Here is a 17,317-nt window from a genome sequence, read left to right as displayed (position 1 = left end):
TCCACGCAAAGGAGAGTCCCGTCCGGACATGGGGGAAGGCCTTCTACCTCATATCTTCACGACCCATTAGTCCGGCCCACATCACACAGCCTGGACACCTGAGGACCCCCTAATCCAGGACTCCCTCAGTAGCCCCTGAACCAATCTTCAATGACAATGTGTTCGGCACACAGATCGTCTTCATCATTGAAAGGTGGGTTCCTCCTCCGAGTACTTCAAAGTAGTCTTCTGAATAAAAGAACTGTATCCGGCTCTGTATAACAGTCACAATCCTCAACCATGGGAAAAATACTTAGTCAAAATAAGATCTGCAAACTGACAACTTTTTTGGTGAAACATCACATCTGGCCTCTTCATCATTTCGAACCGTTTTTTGGCCTCCCGCTTCGCGTTTCGAGGTGCATCCTCCATTGACAGGTCTTGTCAAAGCAGAGATTGTGTCCCCTTATTGTGGGATTCTCATCAATACGGGTTTGGGTAGGACAACCGTGCCATTCGCATGACCCCTTGGGAACAGGGGAGTTTTAAGGCTTGAGGGGGGGGGCGCTTGATATTCACTGCCTATATAAATGGATAAAGATCCCTTCTTTTTACCCCACACCTTCTTCCTTCCTCAGCTTTCCCATCCTCAAGCTCCAGCGCCCAAGCTTCGATCTTCCCCACCGCCACCAACCTCTCCAGCCATGTCCGAATCCGGCTCACAGGCCAAGTGGGTGGCCTCCTCTGTGACGGAGAAGGACATCAAGGAGCTCCGAGAGGCGGGGTACCTGACTGCGGACGTCGTGCACAGGATCCCTGCCAAGAAGCAGGTCATCCCCACCCCGGAGCCTGGCGAAAGGGTGGTATTTATCCCCCACTTCCTCCGCGGGCTAGGGTTTCCTCTCCACCCCTTCGTCTGCGGCCTCATGTTCTATTACGGGCTAGCTTTTCACGATCTAGCCCCGAATTCTTTCCTTCACATCTCGGCGTTTATCATCGTGTGCGAGGCGCTTCTCCGCATCCCCCCACACTTTGGCCTACGGCTCAAAATCTTCAATGTGAAGCCGAAGGTGGTTGACGGGCAGCATGCAGACTGCAGCGGTGCCATGGTGAGCAAGCTCCCCAACAGCACTTGGCCCAAGGGGGCCTTTGTAGAGACTGTCAAGGTATGGCAACAGGAGTGGTTCTACATCACCGAACCTCACGGCGCCACATGGGTGGCCACTCCTGAGTTTAGATCCGGACCCCCAATGTGGCTCGCGTTGTGGACCAACAAGGGTCTAGACTAGGGGCCGACCGACGAAGTGATGATGCTACAAACGCGCATCAAAAATATAATAGACAAGAACACCAGTCTCACTGACGTGATTCAGGTGATGCTTTTCCGCCGGATCCTTCCCTACCAGCACCGGCCTCTCCACATGTGGGAGTTCAATCTAGAAGGGCCGCGTGCCCTGCAGCGATTCTTTGACACAACGCACAAAGAAATCTGGAAGCTGCTCTTCAAGGACCAGAAGTCGTGGCCGGAGACGAATGATGACATCGGCTTCGATAGCACGCATCCGGCCACCCACGTAAGCATTATAGTTTCCGAACATAACTTCAGTTCACAAATCCAAGGGGTATGTTGAGCCTTCCATCCTCATTCAGGGTTGGACAAAAGAAGGCGGAGCAGATCAAGTGTTCGGCTCTGCTACTCGAAGACCAAGCTACCCCTCTACTAACGAGGATGTTGGTCCCGGCACCGTATCAGGCCCTGGAGAAGAAGGCCAAGAAGAAGAGCAAGGAGGCCAAAGGTGGCCTCCACCGTAAAGGTACTTCAGACGCTGTGTCCGGAGAGACCAAAGCTCCCTCCTCCCACGAGAGAGATGAAGACAAAGAGGAGGAGGAAGCAGAAAGAGATTCCCCCCTTAAGGGGAGGAAGAAGAAAAGGGCGGCCTCCGTAGACCCGGAGGCGGAGGCGGCCAAGAGGGGTAAGGTATCCCTCTCGGACGGCTCAGATTCGGATGCTGAAGCTATCCCCGAGCGGCGCCCCAGGGTGAAGCCCGTGGCCGCATCGTAAGTATTGGAGAATACCTTACATATATTCGGCCTTTTATGCGTTCTATGTAACATATTATGTGGTGTGTGTTCCAGTCCTGCCCGCGACCTCCCCAACTCGTCAATATCCGAGGGGAGCTCGCTAGCACCAGAGATGGTGGAGAGCGAGACGCCTCCTCGAGATTCTCCACCAACCATTATGGACGACAACAAAGTGTTGTCCCGGAGAGCTTCTCCGGGCCACGGAGAGGTGAGGGAGGCTACCAATGAAGGGAATATGCCCTAGAGGCAATAAAGTTATTATTTATTTCCTTATTTCATGATAAATGTTTATTATTCATGCTAGAATTGTATTAACCGGAAACATAATACATGTGTGAATATATAGACAAATATAGTGTCACTAGTATGCCTCTACTTGACTAGCTCGTTGATCAAAGATGGTTGAGTTTCCTAGCCATAGACATGAGTTGTCATTTGATTAACAGGATCACATCATTAGAGAATGATGTGATTGACTTGACCCATTCTGTTAGCTTAGCACTTGATCGTTTAGTATGTTGCTATTGCTTTCTTCATGACTTATACATGTTCCTATGACTATGAGATTATGCAACTCCCGAATACCGGAGGAACACTTTATGTGCTACCAAACGGCACAGCGTAACTGGATGATTATAAAGGTGCTCTACAAGTGTCTCCGATGGTGTTTGTTGGGTTGGCATAGATCGAGATTAGGATTTGTCACTCCGATTGTCGGAGAGGTATCTCTAGGCCCTCTCGGTAATGCACATCACTATAAGCCTTGCAAGCAATGTGACTAATGAGTTAGTTGCGGGATGATGCATTACGGAACGAGTAAAGAGACATGCCGGTAATGAGATTGAACTAGGTATGATGATACCGACGATCGAATCTCGGGCAAGTAACATACCGATGACAAAGGGAACAACATATGTTGTTATGTGGTTTGACCGATAAAGATCTTCGTAGAATATGTGGGAGCCAATATGAGCATCCAGGTTCCTCTATTGGTTATTGATCAGAGACGAGTCTCGGTCATGTCTACATAGTTCTCGAACCCGTAGGGTCCGCACGCTTAACGTTCGGTGACGATCGGTATTATGAGTTTATGTGTTTTGATGAACCGAAGGTAGTTCAGAGTCCCTGATGAGATCGGGGACATGACGAGGAGTCTCTAAATGGTCGAGACGTAAAGATCGATATATTGGACGACTATATTTGGACATCAGAAAGGTTTTGAGTGATTCGGGTATTTATCGGAGTACCGGAGAGTTACGGGAATTCGCCGGGGAGTATATGGGCCTTATTGGGCCTAAGTGGAATAGAGGAGGAGGAAGCCTAGGAGGGGGTGCCCCCCCCCAAAGCCCAACCCGAATTGGGTGAGGGGGTCGGCCCCTCTTTCCTTCTTCTCTCCCTCCTCTTTCCTACCTCTCCTACTCCAACTTGGAAGGGAGGAATCCTACTCCCGGTGGGAGTAGGACTCCCCTATGGCACGCCCAAGAGAGGGCCGGCCCTCCTCCTCCTCCACTCCTTTATATACGGGGAAGGGGCACCCCATGGACACACAAGTTGATCTGTTGATCTCTCCCAGCCGTGTGCGGTGTCCCCCTCCACCATATTCCACCTCGGTAATATCGTAGCGGTGCTTAGGCGAAGCCCTGCGTCGGTAGCATCATCAACACCGTCATCACGCCATCGTGCTAATGGAACTCTCCCGCAAGGCTCTGCTGGATTGGAGTTCGTGGGACGTCATCGAGCTGAACGTGTGCTGAACTCAAAGGTGTCGTGCATTCGGTACTTGGATCGGTCGGATCGTGAAGACATTCGACTACATCAGCCGAGTTGTCATAACGCTTCCGCTTTCGGTCTACGAGGGTACGTCGTCACACTCTTCCCTCTTGTTGCTATGCATCACCATGATCTTGCGTGTGCGTAGGAATTTTTTGAAATTACTACGTTCCCCAACAGTGGCATCCGAGCCAGGTTTATGTGTAGATGTTATATGCACGAGTAGAACACAAGTGAGTTGTGGGCGATACAAGTCATACTGCTTACCAGCATGTCATACTTTGATTCGGTGGTATTGTTGGATGAAGCAACCCGGACAGACATTATGCGTACGCTTACGCGAGACTGATTCTACCAACGTGCTTTGCACACAGGTGGCTGGCGGGTGTCAGTTTCTCCAACTTTAGTTGAATCGAGTATGGCTATGCCCAGTCCTTGTGAAGGTTAAAACAACACATACTTGATGAAATATCATTGTGGTTTTGATGCATAGGTAAGAACGGTTCTTGCTCAGCCCGTAGCAGCCACGTAAAACTTGCAGCAACAAAGTAGAGGACGTCTAACTTGTTTTTGCAGGGCATGTTGTGATGTGATATGGTCAAGACGTGATGAGATATAAATTGTTGTATGAGATGATCATGTTATGTTAAAGTTATCGACAACTGGCAGTAGCATTATGGTTTTCTCTTTATTACATAAGATGCAAGTGCCATGTAATTGCTTTACTTTATCGCTATGCAATAGCAATAGTTGCAAAAGCAATAGCTGGTGAGACGACCATGTGACGCCACATTGATAAAAGATCAAGATGATGGAGATCATGGTGTCATGCCGGTAACAATGGAAATCATGACGGTACTTCAGAGATGGAGATCAAAAGCACAAGATGATGATGGCCATATCATGTCACATATTTTGATTGCATGTGATGTCTATCTTTTATACATCTTGTTTTGCTTAGTTCGACGGTAGCATTATAAGATGATCTCTCACTAAATTTCAAGGTACAAGTGTTCTCCCTGAGTATGCACCGTTGCGACAGTTCTTCGTGCTGAGACACCACATGATGATCGTGTGTGATAAGCTCTACGTTCACATACCACGGGTGCAAGCCAGTTTTTCACACACAGAAATACTCGGGTTAAACTTGACGAGCCTAGCATATGCAGATATGGCCTCGGAACACTGGAGACCGAAAGATCGAGCATGAATCATATAGTAGATATGATCAACATAGTGATGTTCACCATTGAAAACTACTCCATCTCACGTGATGATTGGACATGGTTTAGTTGATTTGGATCACGTGATCACTTAGATGATTAGAGGGATGTCTATCTAAGTGGGAGTTCTTAAGTAATATGATTAATTAAACTTTAATTTATCATGAACTTAGTCTTGATAGTATTTTGCAAATTATGTTGTAGATTAATAGCTCGCGTTGTTGCTTCCCTATGTTTATTTTGATATGTTCCTAGAGAAAAACTATGTTGAAAGATGTTAGTAGCAATGATGCGGATTGGATCCATGATCTGACGATTATCCTCATTATTGCACAGAAGAATTATGTCCTTGATGCACCGCTAGGTGACAGAACTATTGCAGGAGCAGATGCAGACGTTATGAACATTTGACAAAGCTCGGTATGATGACTACTTGATAGTTTAGTGCACCATGCTTTACGGCTTAGAACCGGGACTTCAAAAATGTTTTGAACGCCACAGAACATATAAAATGTTCCAAGAGTTGAAGTTGGTATTTCATACTCATGCCCATGTCGAGAGGTATGAGACCTCTGACAGTACTTTGCCTACAAGATGGAGGAGAATAGCTCAACTAGTGAGCATGTGCTCAGAATGTCTGGGTACTACAATCACTTGAATCAAGTGTGGAGTTAATCTTCCAGATAAGATAGTGATTGACAGAGTTCTCTAGTCACCATCACCAATTTACTGGAACTTCGTGATGAACTATAGTATGCAAGGGATGACGAAAACGATTCCCTAGCTCTTCGTGATGTTGAAATCGACGAAGGTAGAAATCAAGAAAGAGCATCAAAGTGTTGATGATCAACAAGACCACTAGTTTCAAGAAAAGGGCAAAGGGAAATAAAGGGAACTTCAAGTAAAATGACAAGCAAGTTGTCACTCCCATGAAGAAGCCCAAAGCTGTACCAAAGCCTGAAACTGAGTGCTTCTACTGCAAAGGAAATGGTCACTGGAAGAGGAACTACCCCAAACATTTGGCGGGTAAGAAGGATGGCAAAGTAAACAAAGGTATATTTGATATACAGATGATTAATGTGTACGTAACTAGTGTTCATAGTAACCCCTCGGTATTTGATATTAGTTCAGTTGCTAAGAGTAGTAACTCGAAACGGGAATTGCAGAATGAATATAGACTAGTTAAGGGTGAAGTGGCGATGTGTGTTGGAAGTGGTTCCAAGATTGATATGATCATCATCGCACACTCCCTATACTTTCGGGATTAGTGTTGAACCTAAAATAAATGTTATTTGGTGTTTGCATTGAGCATAAATATTATTGGATCATGTTTATTGCAATACGGTTATTCATTTAAGTCAAAGAATAATTGTTGTTCTATTTACATGAATAAAACCTTATATGGTCATACACTCAATATAAATGGTTTATTGAATCTCGATCATAGTGATACACATATTCATAATATTGAAGCCAAAAGATGCAAAGTTAATAATGATAGTGCAACTTATTTGTAGCACTGCCGTTTAGGTCATATTGGTGTAAAGCGCATGAAGAAACTCCATGCTGATGGGCTTTTTGAAATCACTTGATTATAAATCACTTGATGCTTGCGAACCATGCCTCATGGGCAAGATGACTAAGACTCCGTTCTCCGGAACAATAGAGCGAGCAACTGACTTATTGGAAATAATACATACTGATGTATGTGATCTGATGAGTGTTGAGGCTCGCGACAGGTATCATTATTTTCTGACCTTCACAGATGATTTGAGCAGATATGGGTATATCTACTTGATGAAACATAAGTCTGAAACATTTGAAAAGTTCAAAGAATTTCAGTGTGAAGAGGAAAATCATCGTAACAAGAAAATAAAGTTTCTACGATCTGATCATGGAGACAAATATTTGAGTTACGAGTTTGGCCTTCATTTGAAACAATGAGGAATAGTTTCGCAACTCACGCCACCTGAAAAACCACAACATAATGGTGCGTCTGAACGTCGTAATCATACTTTACTAGATATGGTGCAATCTATGATGTCTCTTACCGATTTACCACTATCGTTTCGGGGTTATGCATTAGAGACAGCTGCATTCACGTTAAAAACGGCACCATAAAAATCCGTTGAGACGACGCCTTATGAATTGTGGTTTGGCAACAAACCAAAGTTGTCATTTCTTAAAGTTTGGCGTTGCGATGCTCATGTGAAAAAGTTTCAACCTGATAAGCTTGAAGCCAAATCGGAGAAGTGCGTCTTCATAGAATACCCAAAGGAAATTGTTGGGTACACCTTCTATCACAGATCCGAAGGCAAGATATTTGTTGCTAAGATGGATCCTTTCTAGAGAAGGAGTTTCTCTCGAAAGAAGTGAATGGGAGGAAAGTAGAGCTTGATAAGGTAATTGTACCTTCTCCCGAATTGGAAAGTAGTTCATCACAGAAATCAGTTCCAGTGATTCCTACACCAATTAGTGAGGAAGCTAATGATGATGATCATGAAACTTCAGATTAAGTTACTACAGAACTTCATAGGTCTTCCAAAGTACAGTCCGCACCAGAGTGGTTTGGTAATCCTATTCTGGAAGTCATGTTACTAGACCATGATGAACCTATGAACTATGAGGAAGCGATGATGAGCCCAGATTCCGCGAAATGGCTTGAAGGCCATGAAATCTGAGATGGGATCCATGTATGAGAACAAAGTGTGGACTTTGGTGGACCTGCCCGATGATCGACAAGCCATAGAAAAATAAATGGATCTTCAAGAGGAAGACGGACGCTGATAGTAGTGTTACTATCTACAAAGCTAGACTTGTCGAAAAAGGTTTTTGACAAAGTTCAAGACGTTGACTACGATGAGTTTTTTCTCACTCGTATCGATGCTTAAAGTCTGTCTGAATCATGTTAGCAAATTGCCACATTTTATGAAATCTGGCAAATGGATGTCAAAACTACATTCCTTAATGGATTTCTTAAAGAAGAGTTGTATATGATGCAACCAGAAGATTTTGTCGATCCTAAAGGTGCTAACAAAATGTGCAAGCTCCAGTGATCCATCTATGGACTGGTGTAATCATCTCGGAGTTGGAATATACGCTTTGATAAGTTGATCAAAGCATATAGTTTTATACGGACTTGCGGTGAAGCATGTATTTACAATAAAGTGAGTGGGAGCACTACAGCCTTTCTGATAAGTATATGTGAGTGACATATTGTTGATTAGAAATGATATAGAATTTTTCTAGAAAGCATAAAGGAGTTCTTTAAAAGAAAGATCTCAGTAAAGCTACTTACATATTGAGCATCAAGATCTATTGAGATAGATCAAGACGCTTGATAAGATTTTCGATGAGTACATACCTTGACAAGATTTTGAAGTAGTTCAAAATGGAACAGTCAAAGAAAGAGTTCTTGCCTGTGTCCTAAAGGTGTGAAATTGAGTAAGACTCAAATCCCGACCACGGCAGAAAATAGAAAGAGAATGAAAGTCATTCCCTATGCCTCAGTCATAGGTTCTATAAAGTATGCCATGCTATGGACCAGACCTATTGTATACCCTGCCCTGAGTTTGGCAAGGGAGTACAATAGTGATCTAGGAGTAGATCACTGGACATTGGTCAAAATTATCCTTAGTGGAATAAGGATATGTTTCTCGGTTGTGGAGGTGACAAAAGGTTCGTCGTAAAGGGTTATGTTGATGCAAGTTTTCACACTGATTCAGATGACTCTAAGTCTCAATCTGGATACATATTGAAAGTGGGAGCAATTATCTAGAGTAGCTCCGCGCAGAACATTGTTGACATAGAAATTTGCAATATACATATGGATCTGAATTTGACATACCCGTTGACTAAACTTCTCTCACGAGCAAAACATGATCATACCTTAGTACTCTTTGGGTGTTAATCACATAGCAATGTGAACTAGATTATTAACTCTAATAAACCGTTCGGGTGTTGGTCACATGACGATGTGAACTATGGGTGTTAATCACATACAAATGTGAATATTGGTGTTAAATCACAACGTGATGTGAGCTAGATTATTGGCTCTAGTGCAAGTGGGAGACTGAAGGAAATATGCCCTAGAGGCAATAATAAAGTTATTATTTATTTCCTTATTATAAATGTTTATTATTCATGCTAGAATTGTATTAACCGGAAACATAATACATGTGTGAATATATAGACAAACATAGTGTCACTTGTATGTCTCTACTTGACTAGCTCGTTGATCAAAGATGGTTGAGTTTCCTAGCCATAGACACGAGTTGTCATTTGATTAACGGGATCACATAATTAGAGAATGATGTGATTGACTTGACCCATTCTGTTAGCTTAGCACTTGATTGTTTAGTATGTTGCTATTCCTTTCTCCATGACGTATACATGTTCCTATGACTATGAGATTATGCAACTCTGAATACAGGAGGAACACTTTGTATGCTACCAAACGACACAACATAACTAGATGATTATAAAGGTTCTCTACAAGTGTCTCCGATGGTGTTTGTTGGGTTGGCATAGATCGAGATTAGGATTTGTCACTCCGATTGTCGGAGAGGTATCTCTGGGCCCTCTCGATAATGCACATCACTATAAGCCTTGCAAGCAATGTGAATAATGAGTTAGTTGCAGGATGATGCATTACAGAACGAGTAAAGAGACTTGCCGGTAACGAGATTGAACTAGGTATGATGATACCGACGATCGAATCTCAGGCAAGTAACATACCGATGACAAAGGGAACAACGTATGTTGTTATGCGGTTTGACCGATAAAGATCTTCGTAGAATATGTGGGAGCCAATATGAGCATCCAGGTTCCTCTATTAGTTATTGACCGGAGACGAGTATCGGTCATGTCTACATAGTTCTCGAACCCGTAGGGTCTGCACGCTTAACGTTCGGTGACGATCGGTATTATGAGTTTATGTGTTTTGATGAACCGAAGGTAGTTCGGAGTCCCGGATGAGATCGGAGACATGACGAGGAATCTCGAAATGGTCGAGACGTAAAGATCGATATATTGGATGACTATATTCAGACATCGGAAAGGCTCCGAGTGATTCGGGTATTTATCGGAGTACCCGAGAGTTACGGGAATTCGCCGGGTAGTATATGGGCCTTATTGGGCCTTAGTGGAATAGAGGAGGAGGAAGCCTAGGAGGGGGCGCCCCCCCCCAAGCCCAATCTGAATTGGGTGAGGGGGGCGGCCCCCCTTTCCTTCTTCTCTCCCTCCTCTTTCCTACCTCTCCTACTCCAACTTGGAAGGGGGGAATCCTACTCCCGGTGGGAGTAGAACTCCCCTATGGCGCGCCCAAGAGATGGCCGGCCCTCCCCCCTCCTCCACTCCTTTATATACGGGGAGGGGGCACCCCATGGACACACAAGTTGATCTGTTGATCTCTCCGAGCCGTGTGCGGTGCCCCCCTCCACCATATTCCACCTCGGTAATATCGTAGCGGTGCTTAGGCGAAGCCCTGCGTCGGTAGCATCATCAACACCGTCATCACGCCGTCGTGCTGATGGAACTCTCTCGCAAAGGTCTTCTGGATCGGAGTTCATGGGACGTCATTGAGCTGAACGTGTGCTGAACTCAGAGGTGCCGTGCATTCGGTACTTGGATCGGTCGGATCGTGAAGACGTTCGACTACATCAACCGCGTTGTCATAACGCTTCCGCTTTCGGTCTATGAGGGTACGTGGACGCACTCTCCCCTCTCGTTGCTATGCATCACCATGATATTGCGTGTGCATAGGAATTTTTTTGAAATTACTACGTTCCCCAACAACCAAGATGGCGCCGGAGGGTGATGCCTCGGCTGCCGAGGACATGGGAGGCTCAACCCCCATGGAGACTGATGACGGGGGCCACGACCAATCCGGCCCCTAGCCGAACACTATTCCGGAGACCCACACAGCTCCATAATCGAGCGAGCAACCCCCTTTGAAGGAGGGGGGAATGTCGACTTGATGACACACAAGTATAGGGGATCAATTGTAGCTCTTTTCGATAAGTAGGAGTGTCGAAACCAACGAGGAGCAGAAGGAAATGACAAGTAGTTTTCAGTAAGGTAGTGTATGCAAGTGCTGAAATTGTAAGTAGCGAAGTAGTTTGATAGCAAGATAATTTATAACGAGCAAGTAACGATAATAGTAACAAAAGTGTAGCAAGGTATCCCAATCCTTTTGAGGCAAAGGACAGGCCAAAACGGTCACTTATGATAAGCAAAGCGTTCTTGAGGGTACACAGGAATTTCATCTAGTCACTTTCATCATGTTGGTTTGACTTGTGTTCGCTACATTGATAATTTGATATGTGGGTGGACTGGTGCTTAGGTGTTGTTCTTACTTGAACAAACCTCCTACTTATGATTAACCCTCCCGCAAGCATCCGCAACTACGGGAAAAGTATTAAGAATAAATTCTAGCCATAGCATTAAACTATATAGTGATCAACTACAAGATGTAATCAACACTACTAGTCACCCACAAGCACCAATCTATAGTTCCGATAACAAGATTGAACACAAGAGATGAACTAGGGTTTGAGAGGAGATGGTGCTGTTGAAGATGTTGATGGAGATTTCCCTCCCCAAGCTGGGAGAGTTGTTGGTGATGATGATGACGATGATTTCCCCCTCCGAGAGGGAAGTTCCCCCGGCGGAATCGCTCCACCGTAGGGCAAAAGTACTCCTGCCCAAGTACCGCCTCGAGGCGGCGGCGCTCCCTCCCGAAAGTCTCCTCCTTATTTTTTTTCTAGGTCAAAATGACTTATATACCAAAATATGGGCACCAGAGGTGGGCCAAGGAGGCCACAACCCACCAGGGCGCACCTGGGGGGCCTGGCGTGCCCAGGTGGGTTGTGCCCACCTGGTGGACCCCCTCTTGTCTTTATTGGCTCCAATATTTCTAAAATAATCCATAAAAATTCTCCATAAAGTTTCAGCTCATTTGGAGTTGTGCAGAATAGGTGGCCTGACGTAGCTTTTCCAGGTCCAGATTTCCAGCTGCCGGAATTCTCCCTCTTGGTGTGCTCCTTGTAAATTATGAGAGAAAAGGCATTAGAATTACTCCAAAAAGCATTATTATGGATAAAAACATTATAAATAACAGTAAGGAAAAATGATGCAAAATGGACGTATCACGACTCCAGCGGCGACCTCCATTAATCTGGAGGTGCCGGACACTTTGGTGGAAGCACTACGTCGTGCTTCCATCATGGAGGAGAACCGCACCCTGATTGGTGCAGTGGTTGAAAAGGTTCAGTCCGCCAAGAGCGGGTTGAACGAAGCCTTCACCAGCCTGCTAACAGGCTTTGAGGTATGCAACGTAAGATGCTTTTTCATATGAAGGAAATATGCTTGTATGTAGATAGTAGCCCCTGAGACTCCATTCAGTTTTGGAAAACAACCGAATAGAGGATCAAGTGATAATCGCAGAAGATAACGTACTTATCTATTGAATGAACATGCTTCCCTGTTGGTGGCGACCGCTCAGGCCGCTAAAGTTTCCGAACTCAAGCGGAAGCTGAAGCTGGCCGTTGACGACATCGACCGCATTAACAAGCGATTCGATGAGGCACAAGGTATGTTTTTTTAAAAGGTTGTTTATACGCCTGAAGTTATATGCGAATGCGGAGTTTAAGCTCATACGCTTGTCATGATTATGATTGCAGGCAGTGCGGCCGAGGTCGAGACCCTCAAGGGTGCCCTTGCGCAAGGCAAAGAGAAGGCGAGGGTGAGTAAAGCGGCCGCTGATAAAGCGGTTGCGGACTTAAAGGCCGAGCAGGTCACCCACCGCCAGTATGAGGAGAGGGTGACTGAAGTCGAGCAAGAGCTCAAGGACGCCGCCAGCAAGTGCGAGGCCTTGGAGTAGAAGCATAAGACCCGAGTGGTTGATCTCGCCAAGGCTCTCCACGAGGCCAAGGAGGCGCGGACTGAGTCCCGGGCGGCTCGTGAGGAGATCCAGCAGGCCGAATAGATAGCGGCTAGTAAGCCCTTGTCTTGCAGAGTATATTTGGCAGTCAGAAATATGCCTTGCTCACTCGACTATGGAGTCTTCCAGACCCCTTGCGGATCTTCCGAGGAGTGTTGCCGACGCCTCGCAATTTTTCTGGGCCTAAGAGGGGAACACGACGGAGAAGCTCTTCTAGTCACAATACCTGGCGCCGGAGCGTCCACCAATGCTGAACAACCAGATGATGCAGCTGGCAGAGCTGCATAGGATGTCCGGTTTCGCCATGAAGGACATCATAGTCTGGATGTGGCCAGCCGAACCCATTCCTAGCAGCTACTTCAGCCTGGTGAAGCGGCTCGCTGACGCCCTGCCCCGAGTCGAAACTGTGAAGCGCTCGGCGTGCATAAAGTGTGCGCGGATGGCCTTTGCCCGTGTCAAGATGCACTGGGCGAAGATGAAGGCCACCGTCATGGCGACCAAGGGCCCGCCCGAAGGCAAGGACCACCGCAGGCCGGAGCGATATTTTGATGATGTCCTCGAGGGTGCCCGGATAGTAGAGGGCCAGTGCTCGAAGGGTGTCATGTTTGAGTGAATGTATCCGACTTGTCCGGGCCTTATGTTGTGAACCAAAGCTTTGTAATATATTTATGCTTTTGTCTGAAATATTTTCCTCATGTGCGGCCATTTTTAATTATGAGAGTTTACCAGTCGTCGGCTTCAGCCCCCATGTAGATGCTACGGGGGTGCTCGGAATAGCGCATGATCACACTTGACCCAATGTCTTGGTCCGTAAATGAGGTGTCTGCGCGGCTAACCAGGAATTCGAACTATACGGCTTTATCGCTCATACTTTGCCATTGGAGTTTTATATTGGGATGCAGTAATAGCCCCTGGTGGGTATGCGGCTATCCGGACTGGGATGCCTTAGACGCGTGACTGGACGAAGGCCAGTCCTTCGTGTAATACAGAAGAAATCGCAAGAGATTTATAGCAAGTCACCGAATCATCGACCAGCTCTAGCCATATCATGACAGTCAGTTTTCGGCTTTCTCTACTGAGGTGTTTGACAGGACGAACCAGAAACACAATCGTAGTAGTTCTCCCTTTACTACCCTAGCCGAAAAGGCAGAACTTAAGGTAGTAATCACAGGAGCCAGGCAACCCAACTATTGACCAAAGATATGATTCGGAGCTGATGCATATAATGCAATATTCGGGACACCGAAGTACACCCTAAAAGTGTTTAGACTTGTGTTTTTTGGAAATATGCGTGGCCGAATAGAGCCCCTGGCGTTCAGGCCGTGCCAAAGTATGTATGGCAATCTGACACGAAGGAAGAATACAGATTATGAAATAAACCTATACCCAAAAGGGGTTGGTGAAAAACTTTTTCCATTATGATCTATTGAATATGTCAAAACATTCTAGTACAGATAATGCCATAAACATCAAGGCCATTTTACATGCCGAGAATGTGTGAATAAGGCAGAGCTGTATACAGGGCTTAAAAAAGAAGAAGGTAATCTTGAAGATCCCCTGGACACCCCACCGCACGTCCGCGCCGCCTTCACCTTGGTACAAGATCCTTCGAGAGGAACAACTGACGATCGGTTATGCAAAAAGGTCCTAGCAAAGAGCCCATGTACGATCATGAAGTAACTAGGTTTTGACGAACATGTAATATGAGAGGAAGAAAGAAGAAAAAGGCAAAGGTCCGAATAGGGTCAAGCCGCATTATGAACCTTGTCTGAGGTGTGCCTCCATCGTCGCCCAAGGTATTTCAAGTCATAGTTGTGCACACGATGTATATATGTCGTGGTTAGGTGGGGCAATTGACGGGGGCGGAACTGCTAGTCTAGCTCTGGGTTTTGTGTGAATGAAGTGTTCAAAGATCGAGGAGGTCTCGATGTGAGGAGAAGGAGGAGAGGCAAGAGCTCAAGCTTGGGGATGCCCAAGGCACCCCAAGTAAATATTCAAGGAGACTCAAGCATCTAAGCTTGGGGATGCCCCGGAAGGCATCCCATCTTTCTTCAACAAGTATCGGTATGTTTTCGGATTCATTTCGTTCATGCGATATGTGCAAATCTTCGAGCGTCTTTTGCATCTAGTTTTCACTTTTCTTTTATGCACCATGCTGGTATGAGATAGTCCATGGTTGATTTATAGAATGTTCATTGCACTTCACTTATATCTTTTGAGTATGGCTTTATAGAATGCTTCATGCGCTTCACTTATATTATTTGAAGTATGGATTGCCTATTTCCCTACACATAGAAAACCGCCATTTGTATAATGCTCTTTTGCTTCAGTTATATTTGTTAGAGCGTGGGCATTTCTTTTGTAGAAAGAATTAAAATATCTTGCTTCACTTATATCTATTTAGAGAGTTGACAGGAATTGGTCATTCACATGGTTAGTCATAAAATCCTACATAAAACTTGTAGATCACCGAATATGATATGTTTAATTCCTTGCAATAGTTTTGCGATATAAAGATGGTGATATTAGAGTCATGCTAGTGGGTAGTTGTGGATTGTAGAAATACTTGTGTTGAAGTTTGCGATTCCCGTAGCATGCACGTATGGTGAACCGTTATGTAATGAAGTTGGAGCATGAGGTATTTATTGATTGTCTTCCTTATGAGTGGCGGTCGGGGACGAGCGATGGTCTTTCCTACCAATATATCCCCATAGGAGCATGTGCGTAGTACTTTCTTTCGATGACTAATAGATTTTTGCAGTAAGTATGTGAGTTCTTTATGACTAATGTTGTGTCCATGGATTATACGCACTCTCACCCTTCCATCATTGCTAGCCTCTTCGGTACCGTGCATTGCCCTTTCTCACCTCAAGAGTTGATGCAAACTTCGCCGGTGCATGCAAACCCCATGATACGATACGCTCTATCACACATAAGCCTCCTTATATCTTCCTCCAAACAGCCACCATACCTACCTATCATGGCATTTCTATATCCATTCCGAGATATATTGCCATGTGTCACACCCAATATGCGACCCTATCCAAAAGGAACTCGAAGGTCCCACCAAGGATAGACCCGCATATTGAAACGCTTTTGCAAGGTGGATATCATTACATCAACATTACATAATAGATGGGGATACATACATAAGGCATACAATGCCACACGAATACAACAATACATCATACATAAGAACAACATCCGTCTACGGATGAAACACAAACAGAAACTCAAACGACATCCACCCTGCTAGCCCAGGCTGCCGACCTCGAACCTATCCCCTGATCGAAGAAGAAGCAGAAGAAGAACTCAACGCAAGCAAGCATCGCTCTCGCGTCATCATCATCGCATAAACCTATACCTGCAACTGTTGTTGTAGTAATCTGTGAGCCACGAGGACTCAGCAATCCCATTACCATGGGTATCAAGACTAGCAAAGCTTAAATAGGAAAGGAAGGGGTAAAGTGGTGAGGCTGCAGCAGCGGCTAAGCATATATGGTGGCTAACATACGCAAATAAGAGCGAGAACAGAGCAAGCAGAACGGTCGTGAAGCTAGCAATGATCAAGAAGTGATCCTGAACTCCTACTTACGTCAAGCATAACCCAAAACCGTGTTCACTTCCCGGACTCCGCCGAAAAGAGACCATCACGGCTACACACGCGGTTGATGCATTTTAATTCGGATCTGGTGTCAAGTTATCTACAATCGGACATTAACAAATTCCCATCTGCCGATAACCGCAGGCACGGCTTTCGAAAGATTATACCCTGCAGGGGTGTCCCAACTTAGCCCATGACAAGCTCTCGTGATCAATGAAGGAATAGACCTTCTCCCAGCAAGACCCGATCAGACTCGGAATCCCGGTTTACAAGACATTTCGACAATGGTAAAACAAGACCAGCAAGACCGCCCGATGCGCCGACAATCCCGATAGGAGCTGCACATATCTCGTTCTCAGGGCAACACCGGATGAGCAATCCATACAACTAAAACCAGACCTCAAGTTTCCCTGAGGGGGCGCTGCAAAGGGCTCTAGTTCGGACCAACACTTAGACAAGCACTGGCCCGGGGGGGGCTGTAATAAAGATGACCCTTGTGTTAATTACTCCCAAGGGAAATATAGGTGGTGGTGAGGCAAATGGTAAAACCAATGTTGGGCCTTGCTGGAGGAGTTTTATTCAAAGCGAACTGTCAAGGGGGTCCCATAAATCACCCGACCGCGTAAGGAACGCAAAATCTGGGAACATAACACCGGTATGACGGAAACTAGGGCGGCAAGAGTGGAACAAAACACTAGGCATAAGGCCGAGCCTTCC

This window comes from Triticum dicoccoides, chromosome 5B, assembly GCF_002162155.2.
Source record: "Triticum dicoccoides isolate Atlit2015 ecotype Zavitan chromosome 5B, WEW_v2.0, whole genome shotgun sequence".
Lineage (NCBI taxonomy): Eukaryota > Viridiplantae > Streptophyta > Magnoliopsida > Poales > Poaceae > Triticum > Triticum dicoccoides.
This window is presented reverse-complemented; position numbering follows the sequence as displayed.